Source organism: Vicugna pacos, chromosome 35 (genome assembly GCF_048564905.1).
Source record: "Vicugna pacos chromosome 35, VicPac4, whole genome shotgun sequence".
In the NCBI taxonomy this organism is placed as follows: Eukaryota; Metazoa; Chordata; class Mammalia; order Artiodactyla; family Camelidae; genus Vicugna; species Vicugna pacos.
Genome location: NC_133021.1, coordinates 31132579 through 31151941, shown reverse-complemented (window position 1 = coordinate 31151941; position 19363 = coordinate 31132579). Strand labels below are relative to the sequence as shown.

The window sequence follows — 19363 nt, the reverse complement described above, 5'->3', positions numbered from 1 at the left end:
TTTCCATGTCTTGGCTATTGTAAATAATGCTGCTATGAACATTGGGGTGCATGTATCTTTTCAAATTAGAGTTTCCTCCAGATATATGCCGAGGAGTGGGATGGCTGGATCATGTGCTATGTCTATTTTTAGTTTTTTAAGGAATCTCCATTCTGTTTTCCATAGTGGTTTCCCTGAATGCTCGTTTAATTATGAGGATTAAATGAAAGAATGCATACATGTAGCACGGAGTCTGTTGTGCATAATTGTTGATCACAATTGTATCATATTTCCAGAGAACTGAGAGCAGATGTCACTTTTCAAGTTGGTGAGCAGCTGTAAGGACTTCTCAGGTACTCTCTCTCCAGCTTTTGAATCAATGGAGCTTTGGATGGACTCCTGGTAATTACAGCCACCATGCTCAGTTGTGGTTTATTCTCTGAAATAACTTCATATGTGAGCTTTGACTTATGAAAGATAAAGCATCCTGAAGGTCACGTGTTCTGCAATGCCCCCCCCCGATAACAGTGATGGGTGTAAGGCCTCCAATGATCTTTTCATTTATCCTCTACTAGTAACCAAAGGACTCACACTCCTGTAATGTTTTCTGGAATGACAATTCAATTTATAGGTGCAGAACTGAAAGCCTTTCTGTTTAAAAAGGCAACCTCTTTATGGTTTCAGTCTCTTGGCTCTGTGCTATCAATTGGTCAATATATTTGATAGCAGGAGCCAAGAAGACAGAGTTAGTCTTGATACTTCTTCAGTAAAAGGAAGAGACCCACACCAAGGTCAAGGCTGTACAGCTGGTGGGTCTAGAAGCACAAGGGATAGGACGGAGGGACAGAAAACGGTTTAGGAAGTTGACCTGGAAGAGCCAAAAGAAGAGAAATACTGAACTATGGCTGAGCAGCTTGTAGTAAAAATTCATTTGGAAGTTTTAAAAAATTCTTCCTCAAAAGCTGTCAGAGCTGCCCTCAATTTCCTGCAAGGATTTGCAGCATTGCTGTAGGTAAGTGTGTAGAGTGTTTACAGAAATGTTCAAAGCCGGAGAAGTTTGAATCTTGCATAATTCAATTAAAATGTGTATTTTAGTGATAACTGAACCAGAAAAAAAAAAAGTACAGAGGAAACAGGAGGAAGAGTGTAGGGGAATTACGGTGGTGCACCCACTGAGGATCTGTTAGGGAAGAAGTGGTGTGTTGATGTTTATACCCAGGTTCTGGTGGGTGTCTTCTGGGTGGCCGTCTGTCATTAACCCCATATGTTAAAAACCACCAATCGCCTATGGAAGGGTAAACCTGGTTTCATCTCTTCACACTTTCCAAAGGGAATAATTTATGTCAGGAGATGCTTTGGTTCCAGTAATGACTGGTGAGGGGTAAGTTTTGACGGCTAGCTTCTGGCAGCCCCACCTTGTGCTCTCTGGGGATTAGCAATTTATCTTTTTAGTTCTGTGGCTTTCTTGATTTTTTCTGTTTCCCTAGAGTTGTGCTGCTCAACCACAGTTTTACCTGGAAAGTTTTTTGCTTGTTTCTAGCCAGCAAAACTCTCACTCTTCCAGGGAAAATATTTGAGACTCTGGGCTCTAAAGAATCAGATTTGACAGTCAGGGTTTCCTTCTATTTAGATTGTTTTCCTTAAAATGTAACTGACTACATGGTAAAGCAATCTGGAAAGAGCTCTTGGGTTTCATTTGGCAACTAACATCTCAGAACTTTAACCAAGTGAACACCTGCGGGGTCCAGGTTTTTCATATGATGGGCAACTTTTATTGTCAAGTCCAATGGCATCGACCTTCTCGCCTCTTCTTATTCATCTTTAAATTGGATTTACAGTGGCTGTGGGACTCATGAGGTGCTGGGAGTGTTTGGAAAGCCCTTTGAAGATAAGAGAACTCCCTTAATTAAAATGAAGATATGATCATCTCCAGTTATGTCTCTTTGATCTCTGTGGACCACTGTATTCTGGGGCTCGTAGTTTCTGACAGTTGCTTCCCTCTCTTTCCTAAGTCAACGAGGAGCCCTCTGGCTTCTGGGAAGTACCGAGGCCAAGGACCATTGGCTCCAGTACGTGATGGTCAACCAAGGAACCATTTGGCAGGTTTTGGAAGAGTTTCTTTTAATCACCGCTTATCTTGTTTTTATCCTATGTTGAGTGAGTGGGTGGTAAAGGAACCTGAAAATTATGTCTGTCATCAAGGAAACAATTTACATTGGCATAGGTGACAATTAGTGCATGAACCTGGCCCATCCTACCCCTCTGCCTGCCTGTGGCTTCTCAGAGACAGTCAGACCCTGCCTTCAGTCCTCCAGGGATGGGAATGTGAGGAGATGCTGCCCCTCCAAGTGTAGAACAATAAAAAGAAGAATATTTTAATGAGAAACAGTCAAAATGAAAAAAGAAAAAGATTTCACCTGTGATTTTCCTATGAAGGTAAAGTAAAGGGAAAACCAGATTGGACGGAGTAGAATGTCTGCTTAGTGGGTAAGATTTCGCAGGGAAAGGCACATCACTGCTTGAGCTCTTCTTGCTAACTACTTAGGATGGTATTTACAATTTTTTCAGGTTAAGAATTTGATTTGGTTCTTTTCTAAATGTGAACAAAGAAAAAGGCTCCTTTACTTCTTAATATTTTCCTACTTAATGCACAATAAAGGGTCCAGCTGAGGGTTCTGAGATGGTTACATGGGGACCACTGCCCCATCACAGGAGGGGAAGGGCCCTTCCAGTGGTGGAGGTGTGAGGTGGAGAGACCCAAGCAGAAGAGAACTGTGTCTTCCGTCCTATGTTCTAACGCCATTTGGTGCTGGGATGCTGGGCTTCATTTGATTTCTCTCTTCACCCAAAATTCTCCACCAAAGAAAGGCACCAATCTGAGATGCTGTTTGAGCTGAATCTTGCCATAGAAATGATAGATTCTCCAAGGGACATGAGAGAACCTCTAAGAGCATCTCTTAAACACCTTGACTTTACAGGGAAGAAAATGATGTGCTCAAGATCAGAATAATTGCAGCTGAGGCTGAATGAGGAGCGCAGGCCTCCTGCCCCTCAGGCCTGCCTTCTATCTGCAGCTGCACCCGCCTCAAGCAGTTGTGGGCTCTCCCGATGTCCCCAAGAGTGAGGCAACAGGTTGCTCTGAGGGGACTTTAAAGGGACAGCATCTTCCAGGGGACACAGGAACCTGGGGACAGGGTTTGTGCTTGGCCAGGAGTCTCACTGCTTCTCCCGTCCTCTGAGAAGCTAGCTCCACTGGTTGGCCAGCAGAGAAGGTGGCCAAGAGCCAGGGGGCATTTAGGACAGGTGCAGTTTAGCGTTGTGGTTTCAGGGCGGGCGTAGCGGCAGAGGAGGCTATATCGGTGTGTAGTTAAAAAAAAATGCATAACTCAAAATTCTCTGGAAACATTCACCGTCACCTTCAATTTGTTTCAATGGAGGGGATATTTCTGAAAAAAATTCCAAAAATGGATTGTCCTCCAATTAAAATCTTTGTATCTGTTATGTATCTGATAATGCTTTTCAAGCAAGTTCTGCAGCTTGCCCCTGTGAAAAGCTAGCCCACGGGTTGATGATTAAGATGTGATTATGTGTGGACCTTCTGCCATCAGTCCTAGTCTTTATATCAAAAGTTATTATAAAACCAATACCAGGAATTTTAAGATCCTGCACAAGGAGTCGGATTGTAAGTCAGAGGGTTTGGCAAAGGATGTGTAATAAGGTAGGGTTTTCTCTATAAGAAGAATATTCTCAAGCAGCCTCTGCTCAAAAACAGAGCATTTTACTATTTACAATAGCCAAGACATGAAAGCAACCTAAAATCCAGCAACAGATGACTGGATAAAGAAGACACATAGTGGAATACTACTCAGCCATAAAAAAGAATGAGTTCATGCCATTTGCAGCAACATGGATGGACCTGGAGATTGTCATACTAAATGAAGTAAGCCAGAAAGAGAAAGAAAAATACCATATGACATCACTTATATGTAGAGTCTAAAAAATGACACAGATGAGCTTATTTACAAATAACAGACTCACAGACATAGAAAACAAACTTATGGTTACCAGGAGGGTAAGGGGGGGTGATACTTTGGGAGTTCGGGATTTGCAGAGTCTAACTACTACATATAAAACAGATTAACGGCAAGATCCTCCTGTACAGCACAGGGAACTGTATTCAATCTCTTGTATTAGCTTATGACAAAAAAGAATATGAAAAGGAAAATATATATATATATATATATATGTGTGTGTGTGTGTGTGTGTAACAAAATCATTATGCTGCACACCAGAAAACACAATGTAAACTATACATATATAGTAATGAAAAAATTAAAAAGAAAAAAGAAACCAGAGCGTTTGGACAGAGAATAGGCCCTTGCATTGGTACTGCAAGGAGCAAGGGCCACTTATTTGCTCTTCACTTTTCTGTCCTAAGGATCAGCATCGAGAGCAGTACCTGACGTTTACAGGGTGCTCGCTGGCTCCCAGGCACTGCATCTTACATAGAGTGTTATCTTATTTAATCCCCAGAGGGACAGTGCACCTGTACCCCACATACAGTGAGCATTTCCATCCTACCAAGGAGAAGACAGGCTCTCAGCTCTTCAATGAGGGATCCAGGGCACTCTAGCGAGCAGGTGGTGGGTGTTTGGGTTTGAGCTCAGGCAGCCTGACTTTGGAGCCTGTCTCAAAGAAAACAACTTTTCCAAAAGCGGTTTCTTAAACTTTCTCAGTGGCAGCCATCCAGGGCTGTTCAACAGAACTCTGCAGTGATGAAAATGCTCTGCATCTGTGTGTGTGTCCAAGATGTTAGCTAGGAGCCAGTTCTGGTCTTTGAATATAAGCACTTTAAATGTGGCTAATAAAACTGAGAAACTGGATTTTTCAAATTTTTACCTAATTCTAATTAACTTAATTTAAATATACATATCCACACGTGACTAGTAGCTACCATATTGAATAGCACCGTGGACAGGGAGAATCTCATGTTGGTTCGGGATGGTGTCTTTAGTCACTGATTGTTTGCCTACATGAGCTTATGAGCTCAAAGACACTAAAGTTAAAGCAAGAAGAAAAGAAGCATAAAGAAAGAAAGAGAGAGAAAGAGAAGGAAAGAGGAAGGAAAGAAGGAAGGAGGGAGGGAGGGAGGAAGGGAAGGAGGAAAGTGACTTACTTTGAGCATCAGTGCTTTGGTCTGTTGGGGTCACCTGATTGGGTTCTATATTTGGAGCTCTTCAAATGTGGACTCCAAAGCTGTATTTACTGACATTATGTTATGCATGTTCTGGTCCACATAGAACTCACCCAACCCATCCTCAGCCTCGTTTGGATTTTATTAAAAAGAACCTTGTCCCAGAGTTACGATCTAGCAACTTGGACTTTACAAGTTCATTTCAAAATGATTTGATATCGTAGCTCAAGCTTTTAAAAATTGCCTAGAGGGAACTAAAGTCTCTCCGAAATGAATGACCCATGTTCCACTTACGAATCTCTTGTTCTGTATGAACGTTATTCATTTACTTCTTGCAGAGCCAGGAAAGATCTGTGATCGTCTACATTAACGCTTGCGTTGTCAATAAGGAAAGCTCAGGGAATCAAGTAACTCACCCAAGGTTGCTCAGCTCTGGGTGCCGGAGCCAAACTCAACCCGCCCTCCCCAGTCCAGAATTTCCTGGGCTTCTTGGAACAATCCCAGAACACTGATTTTGACAGGCCCCCCCCTCAGGGCTCCATAATACGTATTCTGTGATTCTCAGGTAAAGCTTACCTAGAAATCTACTGGTTGGTGATCTTGCCAAACAGTTGATGGTCTTTTCCCTGCATCTCTGTGCGCCATCGCTCACCTGAGCGGTGATAAACCATAGATTAAAAAAAAGGAGGAGTAGAGGCTTCTTGTTATATAAAGGATGAAAGAATGCTTTCCACAACCTGCATGCAGAGATGTGGTGATAGCTTTTTGCAGCCTTCCATTCAGTATTGACAAACAACAAAAATAAACTTTTGGGAGAGATGTAGCAACCTTAAACTAACCTTGGCTGTCACTAAGATCCCGTGAGGACAGGAAGGAACATATTCTGGGAACTTGTTTCAGGGAAGGGGAAAAAAAATCCCTCTGGCACTCACTTAAATGATAGGCTACTGTGAGTTTTAAATGGAAAACACCATCGGAGGTGATTTAGGAGACTAACCATGATAAATTCTGGGTAATTGAATGCATTAGGGAGGAACATAAAATTAGAGTTAATTTAAGGAGATTAAAAAAAAGGAACCAGAGATTATACAATTTAAGGATTTTGAATTGTTTTAACAACATTCCCTAATTAGTCGGCAAATTTCTCTGTGAGGAAGAAGGTTTTCAAGTTGGATGGGCACCGAAATGAGGATTACTTTAGATTTCAGCTATGTCAGCACAGAGAGAAAGGGAGGATCAGGGAGAATCAGGCAGAATCTTTGATGATGGATGCGGCAGGGGGTGGGGGCGGGGCAGGGTCTGCTGTAGCACAAGCGGGGGATGTCAGAGTATTTCCTGGGCATTTAATTTCCATGTGTTTACGAGGGTTACATCGGAAGGAATGAGTAGGCGCAATTAGAACATCACATGTGGTTACTGAGGAACCAGGAAGCTCAGTGGTGTTTTTCTCCTAAAATTCCAGAGTGAATCTCTGTGTTTTATCTCCACCTAAATGCTTCTGGGGAACCTGCTTTGCCTTCTCCCCCTCATATTCCCCAGAGTACAAAGCTTAGGATTATGCAATAGGAATTTGTTGGGCAACTGATCTGATTAGAAACTGGAATTATGAGACTAGGTTAGGTTGTAACTTACCTAGGAGCCATGCATTTGGAGGTAAGGAGAGATGTTTCAAGGGGGAAAAGAGAAAGAGGGGGTCAGACAGAATGGTCTGGAGGGGAATGATGGTTGAAGGGGCGGTGAGGAATATGGTCAGGAGAGAAGAGCTTTAAAAATTTACAATGAGGGACGTCGAGGTGCTTGGTGCTGATAGGAAGTCAAGTATCAATTCAGAGACAGAGCCTGAAATTGTGGCATGGGAAATTTTGGCAAATACAGTAACATCTGATCTGGTGGGTGATGCCCACAAGGTTGAAGGGTTCGGTGGAGGGTGCTGTCAGCAGAAGCGTTGAGAAGATGAGACTAAGCAAACTTAAAGATTAAGTCTCAAGATGAGGAAGGATGCTGCTGTCTTCCAGACACTGGGGCAACATCTGCTGTCCTCATCCCTCGATGTCCTACCATCTCGGCGTGACTGTGGCGCCACCTCCACCCCCACCGCACGCCTCCCCACCCCTGTCTGCACCTCTGCTCTGGAGCCGGTTTCAGCGCTCCAGCGTGCCTCATCGACTTTCTTATTTCACATCCTTCTCTTCTTCTCCTGGGTCAAAGTCAAACTCGGTTTCCTTTTCCGCAACTTAGCCATCTTGCCCGCCATTTCTCTAGAAGTTGCCTTATTTGTTGGGGGCGTTATTCTCCAGAGAATGAGGAGGTGAAAGAACAGTCGTGTGGTTCTTTTGAACTCATCATCCAAGCTAAATTGGGTCAGTGCATTCTATTGTTAAATAAATGCTTGTCTAACATATGAGTGAAGAGATTAGAGGCTGGAGCAGGTGGCTTGAGTTCTGTCCTTGACTCCTACCCTCCCTGGTCTCAGCTGTTTCAGCTTCAGCCAAGGGCACCGAAGACGGTATTTCTTTCCCATGGTCCTCCTGATGATTCAGTGAGATAGTCTGCATAACGCACTTGGCAGGATGCCTGCTGTATATTATTATTATTATTATTATTATTATTATTATTATTATTATCATCATCATCATCATCATCATCATCATCATCATCACATTATGTCAGAGCCTTGGGCTTGGAGTATGGGGGAGTGTTCCATTCCCAGATCTACCTGTGGCTAAATACCTTAATATTTTTGACTCCAATTTTTATCTCTCTAAAATAGAAACTACAATCCCCATTTCTTTTCCACTTTGCAGTGATGCTGTCAGAATACTTGACTTCATATTTCTTGAAACTCTGAATCTTTGGAAGTTCCAGTGCAATTGAGTTAGGAATCAAATGTTGAAAATATTGTAGAGTTAGAGTCACTTTTATGTGGAGTGGAGAGTTTCTTCCACTAGCATCGTAGTTGGAAAGAGGGGGTGAAAAATGGAAGTAATACGACCATAGGGATTGCCCAGAGAGGCATGAACCTCATACCCAGCCTCCGTTTTCCATGAGTCATTCCATGCCTGGCTTTGTCTGTCCGCTCAGGTACACTGGGAGATGAATATGGCATTTGGGGATCAAATTAGTGGGAGTAGGAAAGAGCACCTCCAGCCTATAAGAGTAACCATGGCTAAAAGTTTATATTAATGGACACCAAAAAGGGTAAAAGGTTAGGGGGGAGAGGTATGCTGTCGTCAAGTAGAATAATTCGGTTATTACCAAAGATGAAGAGTAGATAAAATTTCGGTACTTAGATTCCTACTGCAGTTTTCGAGCAGTAAGCATTCCTGGCACTTTTTGCAACCGAATAGCATCATAACCACCACGACTGCCGGAGGTCTGTTGGAGACGGTGTTCGCCGATGCTGTGGGGGAAAGGTGTGCTGTCACACAGGTGCGGAGAAATACGACAGGGATTCATCAAGTGTTGATTGGTTTTCTGTCTGGGATTCCGTCCTGCTCTCCAGCCGACAGGTTCTCTTCTCTACTATGTAGATGAAACGGACTCATTCCTGACCATCCCACCCCTAACAGGAGGCACCTTGGGTGCTTTTTGGAAGCACCTCCTTCCCGCAGACCTGAAAATTAAAAAAAAGAAAGAAAAAAGAACCTTCCTTTATGACCATTCTCTTGCTTCTCTTGGGCGTCACTTCAACACAACAGGCTCAGCCAGCTGTTTAAGGTGCTTGAATCTGGTTGCGGGGGGAACGTCTGCGTGCCGACCCTACAGGCAGTTTCCTGAGTGGGGATTCAGTGGGCACATGGGCACGGTTGACTCCCAGGTTGCTCCGCCTGCTCCCGTTGACCTGGTCTTGGTGTTCCGAGTCATTCCTGGCTTATCAGCCCCCATCCTCCCCTCCCAATCAGGTTCTAGATAGAAGCAATCACCTGACCCAAGAATGAGTGGTGGCTTCTTCCCTGGGGTTCTTGCTCAACAAGTCTTTATCAAATCTCTCCTCTGCAGGCTCTTCTTGTTGTTGGAAAAAAATTCTCCCTGAGGTGCTGCTTGCTCTTTTCTGACTTGCTTTTGGTCCCTTTTACATTCCTTTTAGCTGCTCCTGCAATTCCACGATCCCTATCAGATCATCTGGGTTCTCCTCTCGCTGAGTCAGGAGCTCCCCAGTCTGGCTACTGTTCCTTCACTGCATTTCATCAGATTGAAGGAAGCATGAGCTTGTGGGGAATCTGTGACCACCGGGTATCCTGAACTGGACTGAACCCTCCGTGATGGAAGGGAAAAGTTTTCCTTAGGGTCTCTGTTGTTCCTCCATCCCCCCTGGGTCAAGTCCAAAGTCATGGCTCAATTTATAATTTTTGAGTGGAAGAATGTTTTTTTCATACCTCCTTCCCCAACTCTGCTTACCCTGTTAGATCTGAGAGCAATGATTTCTGTCTGTTTTGTTCCCTCTCCTATTCCCAGGGCCTGAATTAGTACCTGATTCATACTAGGCTCTCAAGTGGTTGTTGAATGAATACATGAGCAACCTATTTCTGAAACCGGGTCTTTAGACCTCAGGGGCTGGCCCTGGGGGTCCTATTCACTTTTCTTAGGAGGAATCTGAGTGTCTGTCAGACCCATATTTATATTTTAGCCTTTGGCTCCACTATTGGATGGGTCACTGTGGAGAAGTTGTGGGTCTTCCCACATTCCCAGCCCTCTGCCCCCAGTACAAGTACGTTTTAAGAACAGTCAAGATTTCACCTCCTAGTGGACTTGCTTGGCATCCCGGGTAGTGCTGAAGCCAGGCGGCCACAGATTCCTGAGGATGGAGTGATGCCCGCGATGACAGATGGCCCATCACAAAGCCCGTCAGAAGCTGGCCGACTGATTTGCTGTGATGAATTTGCTGCAGTTGTTGGAAAGCAAGCCATTGCATACTTGCCGCGGTACCATGGGACTGCCCTTCTCCATCCCTGACAAGGGGGTTCAGTGTTCCCACGTAAATCCTTTATGCAACTTGCTGTACCTTGCTTGTGGCGGGGGCGGTGGTGGGGGAACCCAGCTCCCAGTCATTCCCCAGGACAACCGCCTTTGGGGGGTTCCAATTAAACAAGAGACTTTTCACATTTTTCTTAAATGCTACCATATTCGTCTTTCATTTTCCACCTCCAGCAGGATGCTGCGCTGCTGGGTGCCATGCTTCTGACCTTTAATCAGTAATGGGGCATGTGAAATTTGTCATTAGCACCTGGGTACCCTTCCGGGTGAACGGCACTCCGTATATGTAAGCCATGAGTGTTTCTTGACAGCTGAATACAAAATTTCCACTAAGTGCCACTTCACAGCATTGCTTTAAAGATATTAATTAGGCATTTTAACCATACAATGCAATTATAAGTCTAATTAAAAATAATTGGCCAGCAAGGGGGGAGGGAAAATACCTTGAGACACCTGGTAAGCCAAACTTTCAGAAAGTTAAGACTCCACCAGCTAGAAGTTTACTTTAGTGGAAAAAAAGCCACTCGGCCTCCTCTTCCCCGGGTGGGTAAACATTCTAGGGAAGTGAGGGATTGGAGCAAACCCTTAATTAATCCTGAATACAGAGGTTGATAAGGGCGAGGAACGTGGTGAGTTAGCTTACACACCCCAACCGGAGCTTTCCATCAAAAGTCTTTCCTCTGGCTTTGCAAATGCCATTTTAACATCATCTCCGTGGAACAAGTCCAACGCGTCCACCTCCCAGCCCGCAGCCCTCCCCACCCCTGCTTGTTGTGGGGGAAAAGAGGTTTCAGCTTTAGAAAACACTGTGTTTTTCTTGTTGTCATCGGAGCCTCTGTAGGACTAACAAAGCTCAGGGAAAACAAAATTTTTTTTTTTTTTAAAAGAAAGGAGGAAGAAAGGGGGAAAAGCGTGAGCTGGAGATTGTGGCAAGCTGTACAAATTGGCACGGTCTTATCAACAGCATTTCATGGTTTTCTGGAATCCTTTCAAAGGAGACTTGGCTTTGTAAGAGACGGCTTCAGCTTTTTATTATTTAAAGCTATATTTGAGAGTTTACGAAAATTGCTTTTTAGTCTCCCAGACTCTTAAAGCATCAATACTGATGTTTCCTTCTTGTGAATGAATTTCCTTGCTGATGTGACTTGCTGTGAATCTAAGCTTTTCTTTCCGTCTCTCTTGTGTTCTCTCTCTCTCTTTCTTTTTCCGGTCCTGCTACCTTAGAAGATCATCAGGTATGTCATTCCGGGCTCCTACCAGTGTCCCCTCTTCATTTAAGTAGGATTGGAAGGTCCCTTATGGTCAGGGATGCGTTTCTGTTCTGCAAGGTGGTTGTCAGCCTCACTCATCAGAGGCAGGTGATCACTACCCGTTTTTATTTCCAGGACACCATGCCAAGCCCTCAGCGCCTCCGTCTTTCACACTGGGACACAGGCTATTATTTGAACACCCACATGACAAATCCTGTGAAAGAATATAATTAAAGTGAACAGTCTTTCTAATTAAAGAAAAAAGCCCAAACGATCTCCAGCCCCAGCCAATGACTCATCTATTAAAACAATATTTGACAATGCAGAATTCTCCCACCAAAGAATTTAGAAATCCTCGGAGCTTCCAGTGTAGGATTTTACCTGCAGAATCAGGTATTATGCATTCCTGTCCCTGAAGCTAGGAGTCAAGATCAAGAACTGTGCATTTTAAAACGTTTGTTTGGTTTTAAGGCTCACCAGGATGCTCTATGGTTCAAAATGGTGGATGACAGTTGACTTTAACCGAAGTCTTTAAAACAACAGGGTATGAAGTAGATAATGAGCTCTTTAAGGTTCTTGCTCTGCTGTTAACAAGTTGGGAGATCTTGGGTAAAATATTGGATCTTGGATAGATTTAATTCTTCCTAATCTGTAAAAATCTCACCCCTGAAGGGCTAGTGAGTATATATATTTTACCAGTTACTGCACTAGCCTCCCAAACTATATCTATGTATGATTATATTTAATCATATAGATACGCAGGTACAGAGATAGACATATAATATAGATATTTACAGTTTGGGAGACTATATAAAATTTTTCAAGGTGACATATATAAAATTTATAATACAAGTTTATACATAAAAAGTATCAAGGTGGCGTGTCTTGGGGACTTTTGCAATAACATCGTAGCTACAAAAAGAAGAATGAATGAAAGGGAAATGTCTCAGGATTGACTGAAAGGCAGTGACTCAAAGAGAAAACATAAGGTTGAGCGAAGAATTAAAGGGAAGAAAGTGTTCTGTGAATTGCAGCAACGCCTTTCTTGATAGGAGAGAGGCTGGTGCATTAGAGGTGATATTTAAAAAAAATGAAAGCCTTTGCTAAATATGGCATCAGGATGGATGTGTGTGCCAACAAACAAACTGTTTTTAATTATGCGAGAAGTTAGTTACTGTTTTAATTACTTAGAAAGTGATTATATTGAAGCATTGTCCCCCTCCCCTCTGCCCCCCGCCCCTCCATCTTGAGTTGCTGGAACAGTTTGCTGTGATCAAGAACATATTCATGTATGAGAGTCGTTTCTTTAAAAACAGAACTCAGTTTCTAGAAAACTCCTGCTCCTCTCTTGCCTGACAAATATCTCCCATCAGTGAGAGCCTTGTTTGAACCTCATCTTAAATGTTGTGATGAAAAGTGAATTTAGTATTTGCACAAAGCTCTGTAGAAGGCCAGAAATCTGGTCAGTAACGTAACTGTGATTTGTTTGGGCTCCCGTTTGACTTTCTATGCAGTGGGTTTGAGACATCTACTAACTTAACTGAAGCCCAAGATGCTAGAAAATTATCGGCGATCAGAGAACTAGAGAATGTGTGTTATGAATCATTTTTCCCGTGACTTTAAAACAAGGACAGAGCAGTCAGCCCTGTAGACATATATGCATGTGCCATGTAGACAAGTTACTTCAAACACACGGTAATACACAGCATCTTAATTCCCACGCCATGAGCTGTTGCTCATCTGTCTGGTGGCTTATGTATTTTTTCCTTCTCGACCGCTTCCTCCCATCAGCTGTCACACGGAGGAGCTTCCAAAGTCATCCTTAAAATTCAGACCCACCTACTGTTCCAGTGTGGCCTTGGGGAGCTTTACTGTAAAACCGATGAGGTTACAAAATGGCAAAGGCAAATCCTTGGGAATTCCAAGGATGGCTCCTCCTTCGGACGGAACAGGAGTGTCGGAGCCCGGCGTGTAAAACCAGAAATGAACCAATTAGCTCGTTAAGCATTTTGGGACTGAGGCTTGACCCCTTAAGAGGCACCAGCCACAGTGGAGGTATTTTGGCCATTTGATATTCAGGAGACTGGGACGGTTTAGGGCGAGCCAAGGGCTGAATACAAGGGGTTTGGCTTTCTAATGTAAACACCATTATCATTTGGAAATCAATTAGCTCCTTGCACGGAGGGAACCAGAAGACCAGGGCCTTCTGAACTGCCATTGTGAGCTGGGGCTATTTGCTTTAATTAAGAGGAGACAGAGTGGATTATTGTCTCAAACTAAAGAGCTGGGAAGAGTCAGAAAATTACACTTTACCCTGGCGAACAACAAAGCTCCAGCGAGAGACAGGCTCCACGGCAGGAGGGTCTTAAGCAAATTAGCTTTTAATCTGGAAACTTTCTGAGTGAGGACGCCTGCATCAAACAATTGGAAAAAAACAAATGGGAAAAAAAAAGGCCCTTCTAAATCATTCGGCTTGCCCTGTTTCCACATCAGGAAGATCTGTGTGATAAGTGTTGTCTTTTGCCATTTACTTGTCAGAGGTTTAGAATTTATTGTAAAAAAAATAACGTGAAGTCGGATCTTCAGTGCAAAAATGGTAGCAGCATTAATGTGAAAGCATTGTGCTGAAACCTGAAGGAAAAATGTAATACAGTCCTTGACTGGCTGAAAAAAAGTTTGGTAATTAGTAATCTACGATGTTACCCACTTGGGTTTCCACAATCTTTTCTCTTGCTGGGACTTTATGTCAGACCAAGTTACAGAAAAGAGTTGCAATTACCTTTCTCATTCATTTTCCCATCCATCCATCCAATCAATAAACATTAAAGGTGAACTGGGTGTCACAGTCCTGGTTCTGGGAGATCCCTAGGAATAAGATGTAATATTTATTTGGGGAGAGAGAGAGAGAGAAGTAAACGCTAGTTGCTATGAGCATATAGGAGAAGTTTCTTGTCTTTGGGAGGGAAGCCTGAGGGAGAGGCAGCAATGGCTGACAGAAGAAGAAAACACAGGCAAAGGCCAAAGGTGAGGAAGGTTTCAGTCCTGGGGTGGTCACCATGGAGAGGTGGAGGGTCAGGTGTGTGAGGCAGGTGAAGGAAGGATAAATCAGAAGACGAGGGAGCTGAGCAGGAGGCAGGTTGAGGAGGGTTCTTGCTGGCGGGCTAACTCACGTTATCCTCAGGGCAAGGGGAACCTTTGAAACAAGTGAATGCGATGAGATAAATGTACATACTTTGGGAAGATCATTCTGATAGCGAGGTAGAAACTGGTTTGGAAAGAGCAAGATGGGAGATAGACAAATTCCAGGGCTGTTCTGATAATTCATGTGAGAGATGTCGGTGTTGATAGTGGGGACAAAGAAAAGAGGACTGATGATAGAAAGAAGGAATTGACAAGACTTTGTTGTTAATCAGAAGAGTCGGGGTGAAGAATGTGGGGAGACAGAGAGGAATTCCTGAGTTTCTGGCTGGGGTAACTGCCTCGATGGAGATACCTAACATTCCCCAACAAACAGCATCCCAGAAGAGGAGCAGATTTGCTTGGGGTTAGGAACTCAAGGAGATGCATTCTTAGTGCCCTAGAGGTAGAGTGCGTGCATGCGTGTGTGCGTGTGTTCGTATGGATTGGCCTTTCCAGTGGGTAGAAAGAGAGCGACTTCAAAGGCATGAAAGAAACCGAATTATTATTTTAATAATAATCTGCAACCTCAGGGAGTTCCTTATTTTTGAGTGCTTGAGATTTTCTGTGTATGAATTACCATTTGGTATTAATTGAGTAAATAAGAGTTGCTCTGAAGGGCTTTCTATAATTTAGGAAGCACTATTAGGTAGATAATATCTACTAAACGTGAACAAAAATAATTCCAAAGTGGCTCATTTCCTTTAAAAAGGATTAGATAAGTAAAAAAAAGTTTTCCCCCCACACACTGACATATGCGATTTTTAATGCCTTCCTTACTAGCATTTTCCTTTTATTATTTAAAAATTTTATACCCATATAATCATAGCTAGTATTCATATGTAACATAGCTAGTTACATGTTTTACGTACATTCATTCGTTGAATTCTTCCAACTGCCAAATGAGGCTGTTGTATTATTGTCTCTATTTAACAGAAAAGGATATGGGGGCACTCAAAGTTCAGGGAACATGTCCGAGGTCATACAATTGTTGAGTGAAGGAGCTAGGATTCAAACGCAAGCAGTCTGGCTTCAGAATCCACACTCTTTCCAATGCACTAAACTAGTTATAGCAACATGAGTGGAGATTTAAAAGCGAATCACCCCCCACCATCCTACTAATACCCTGACATTCCGTGTTGTTTTACTCTTCTGCGATCTCTTCCATGCTCTTTTCTGGACTCACTGTTTTTAACTTCAGCACCTACATATGCATGGTATTGGGCTGAAATTCTTCATGAGTAGATTTTAGAATATGTTTCTCAAGTTTTTAACTCTTTATTGATAGTTCCTATTCTGCTAGGAACTATTTATAGTTATTACATTCTCTGGTTACATTATAATCCCTGCAAAGCAGGAATCAGGTCTCCTAAATTCCAAATCATCCCCCCAGTACTCTTCATCTCAGAGAATGTGGCAACGCCTTGGGAAAAAACAGTCAACCCTCAGCTGATGAAAAGTGCAAGAAGGTTGAATCCCAGGAGGGGGTAAATATTAAACCAACTGAATCTTGGTGAGCTGCACAATGTGCTATTGTATTTAATATGCCTGCCAATCCTAGGACTGGGGTTATAGTTATTGCTATCATTATTTTTTGAGTTATAATTAACATGCAATATGGTAGCTTCAGGCGTACAGCATAGTGATTCAATATTTTTATACATTATGATGCAATGACCACAATAAAACTGGTTACCATCCATTGCCATCGCATCACAGTACTGAGTTGTTACAATATTGTTGATTCTATTCCTTACGCTGTACATTACATCCCTGTGACTTATTTTTCTTAGAGCTGGAAGATAATCTTGATCCCCTTCAGCTAGAGTTATTATTAGTAGCCCCGTTTTACAGATGAGGAAACTGAGGCATAGCACTTTGCCCCCAGTCACCCAGCTAGTAAATACCGCGGCTGGAATTTAAACACAGGTCGGTAGGACTTAAAACCCGGTGCACTTCCCTGTATGTCTGCATCGTGCAGATGTGACATGCAGGATGTGAGATGCAAATGACATCAGTTTGGAAGAGCTTGCTAGGACTGGTTTCCACCTGCGATGTGAAAACAACTTTCACTTCCCACAGTTGTGCCCAAATTGCCACTTCCCGATGGAGTGTGGATACAAAACAAAGATCATTTTAAACCAGGAGGCGAGTGCCATTTGGCGTGACTTCTGTCTGTCTGCTCTTTGCTGTTAACTTGTGCGAACTCTTCTTGATCCAAGTAAACCCTTATGAATACAAAGCTCTGATCATGGGCTCCTCGGGAAACTGGTCACTCTGCACCAAGTGTGACACTTCTCATCTCTAACATTTAAATCTGCCCTGATGGCCAGCTTTGGTCCCCAGCCACCAAGTCAGGAGACGTACTCAATATGGATCTGATGTTACTGAGCAACCAATAGGATTAAATAAGGAGATTTTAGTCCCTTTTATTACCACCCAATTCCTAACCCTACTTATGTCAGCTAAAAGCATAACTTTTCCTAATTAATTAAGGTGAATCACTTAATATTTATATTTATGGTAGTCTTGGAATATAAAATAATCTCAGAAAGAGAGACTTCACTGCTCATAAGATATCGATTACTGTAGACTGTTCCTCTAGGGTACATTGTTCATTGTTCGCTGTCTACTTTGTTTGAATTCTTGGCATATATAAAATAACTCCAGTCAATGCCATGGGTGCATTCAAGACTCTCGTCCAACCTGGGCTTTGAGAGACTAACAATACGTCCTCAACTATCCCTGGTGAAGGATTATTTGATTTTCTCCTCCATCCACTGTCGACGCTTTTGCAAATACAACAGAAGAGTTGCTGTAATGTCAAATTGCTAGAAAAGATTCTAAATGCTTGCTTTCAGTTTTTTTTTTTTTTAACTTTGCTCGCTGTTGACTGATTGCAAACAGTTCGCAAACGGGCCACACTTTGAGAAGCACTGACCAGACGATCTCCCAGCCTCTTTTTAGGATATGCACGTGGGCTTTTGTTTTACAATTGTCTTATAAAAGGGTGACAAAGGCCTCATCACTATATATATATATATATATATATATATATTGTTTGTTTGTTTGTTTTCCCAATTTGGGTATTCCCAGACATCTGGGTTATTTGACAGTCAAGAACAGGACTTTTACTCCCGGGAAGATGCTCTTCATCTACAATTTGCTTCAGACTCTCAATTGTTTCCGATAAACAAGGATGAGGGTTCATTTTCCTTTAAGAAAAGACTAGACTAAATATTATTCTAGTCATATACAAGAGAAGTCAGCCATCCTTTGCGAAGTTAATCACAGTCTTCCTCCGGCATCTCATAGCTCTCAGGGAAGATTTTGCTATTGCTTTTGCTGCAATATCAAAGATAAATTTTATAACAGCACTGGACTTTCTCTTCTTTGTTTTTAGAAATTTGGATCATCTTGTTTTGTTAGTAGAAAGGAGTGCAGAAAGACTCAGGGTGAAAAGCAGGTACCCCAAAATGCATACCAGTTGACATAAAAATGTTGATATTCTTTTATTTGATAATTATCGTTTCTAGAAATTTACCCAAAGAACATATCTGAAAAGAAGAAAAAAAAACTTGAACAATGAAGATATTTATTGAATTGTCACTTGAAAAAAATAATAATAAAGAAATGGAGACAACCTAAGTTAGAAGTCTACGGAAATGATTAAGTCAAGCAGAGTTTGTACACAGCTTGGGATGAGGCATAGCGACTTCAGATGATAAAAACTGCGCCGAACACACACACGTTTATGTACGCGTTGAGTGAGAAAACAGAATGCAGCACAACGCCTTGGCCTGGGGCAAGGTATACGTGTTGGTCCTCCGTCCGTTAGCTCCGGCCTTTCCCCTGCTCTTTGCTGAGTGGCGTGGGTACTGACCCCACGGGTTCCCCTATCAGCTGATTTCCAGCTGGACTCCATCAGTGCAGGCCTGGCAGGAGCCTAGCGGGTGGGAGGCAGGGGGCAGCGAGGGGTTTCTCTTCCCCTTTCTCTCTAGCTCCTCCTCCCACCCACGGACCCACCCACTGTGGTTCAGCTTCTGCTGGGGGTCCACGGCCACTCCCTCTGCTAACATCGCCTCCTGCCTTATTTTTCCAACTGAAGGCTGCAAGCAATTGCCTCAAGGTCTTCTGTTTGTCTTTTCAGCTCCGCTGTCATTTGGGTCACCAATTCCCTGTATTATTTTCGCTCTATTTTGAATAGGTGTGAGTGCTTCCCTTCCCTCCCTCCTCCCTTTTTCCTTCTTTCCTGCCTCTCTCTTCCGTTTGGCTCTGAGAAACATACATGTGGCTTGGAGTCTGGCAGGGCTCTTTGGGAAAGGCTTCCGAGATGGCAAAGTGGCAGAGTGGAGGACCATCCCTTGGGGGAGTGAGGGCACAGCGGAGTTAGGATTTCGTGATGGTGGTGGAGGGAGACCACTCTGGGCTCTGGAGCTGGTAAAGAGGGAAACATAGTTAATGACCTGCATCCCCTGTTCCTCATCTGGGACAAAGGACGCGTGCAAGGATGTGGTGGGAAATGAGAGTGATGGTTGTGGTCTTGGAGCTCAGGAGGCAGGTCAATCTGTGTATTGTATAATATGTACACATGGTGGCCAGCCTCCAGGATGGTGGCCCCTGGTACTCATGTCCTTATGTCTCCACACTGAAGAGGGCTGACTGTGAGGCCTGGAAGATGTTGAGGAAATGTCAGTGTGACTTCTGAGGCCAGGTCTGAAAGATACTGTGGCGTCTGCCTTGCTCGCTCTGGGATTACTTGCTGTGGACCACTGTCATGTAAGCAGCC

At 43.2% G+C, this 19363-nt stretch overlaps 1 protein-coding gene and 1 long non-coding RNA gene across 6 annotated transcripts in view; one reads left to right on the top strand and one right to left on the bottom strand.

The window, feature by feature from the left end:
* The window catches only part of KIN (Kin17 DNA and RNA binding protein), a 398804-nt gene that overhangs the window by 367135 nt on the left and 12306 nt on the right, over nt 1-19363 (bottom strand). The gene's annotated exons all lie outside the window — the stretch shown is intronic.
* The window catches only part of LOC140691379 (uncharacterized), a 74617-nt gene that overhangs the window by 50175 nt on the left and 5079 nt on the right, over nt 1-19363 (top strand). For 3 of the 4 annotated variants that reach the window (XR_012067010.1, XR_012067007.1, XR_012067008.1), the window contains exon 1: nt 2282-2415. The exons of the other annotated variant lie outside the window; for it this stretch is intronic. This is a non-coding gene — a long non-coding RNA (uncharacterized lncRNA). Of the gene's footprint in view, nt 1-2281; nt 2416-19363 lie in introns of those variants that run through there. 4 annotated transcript variants of the gene reach the window in all.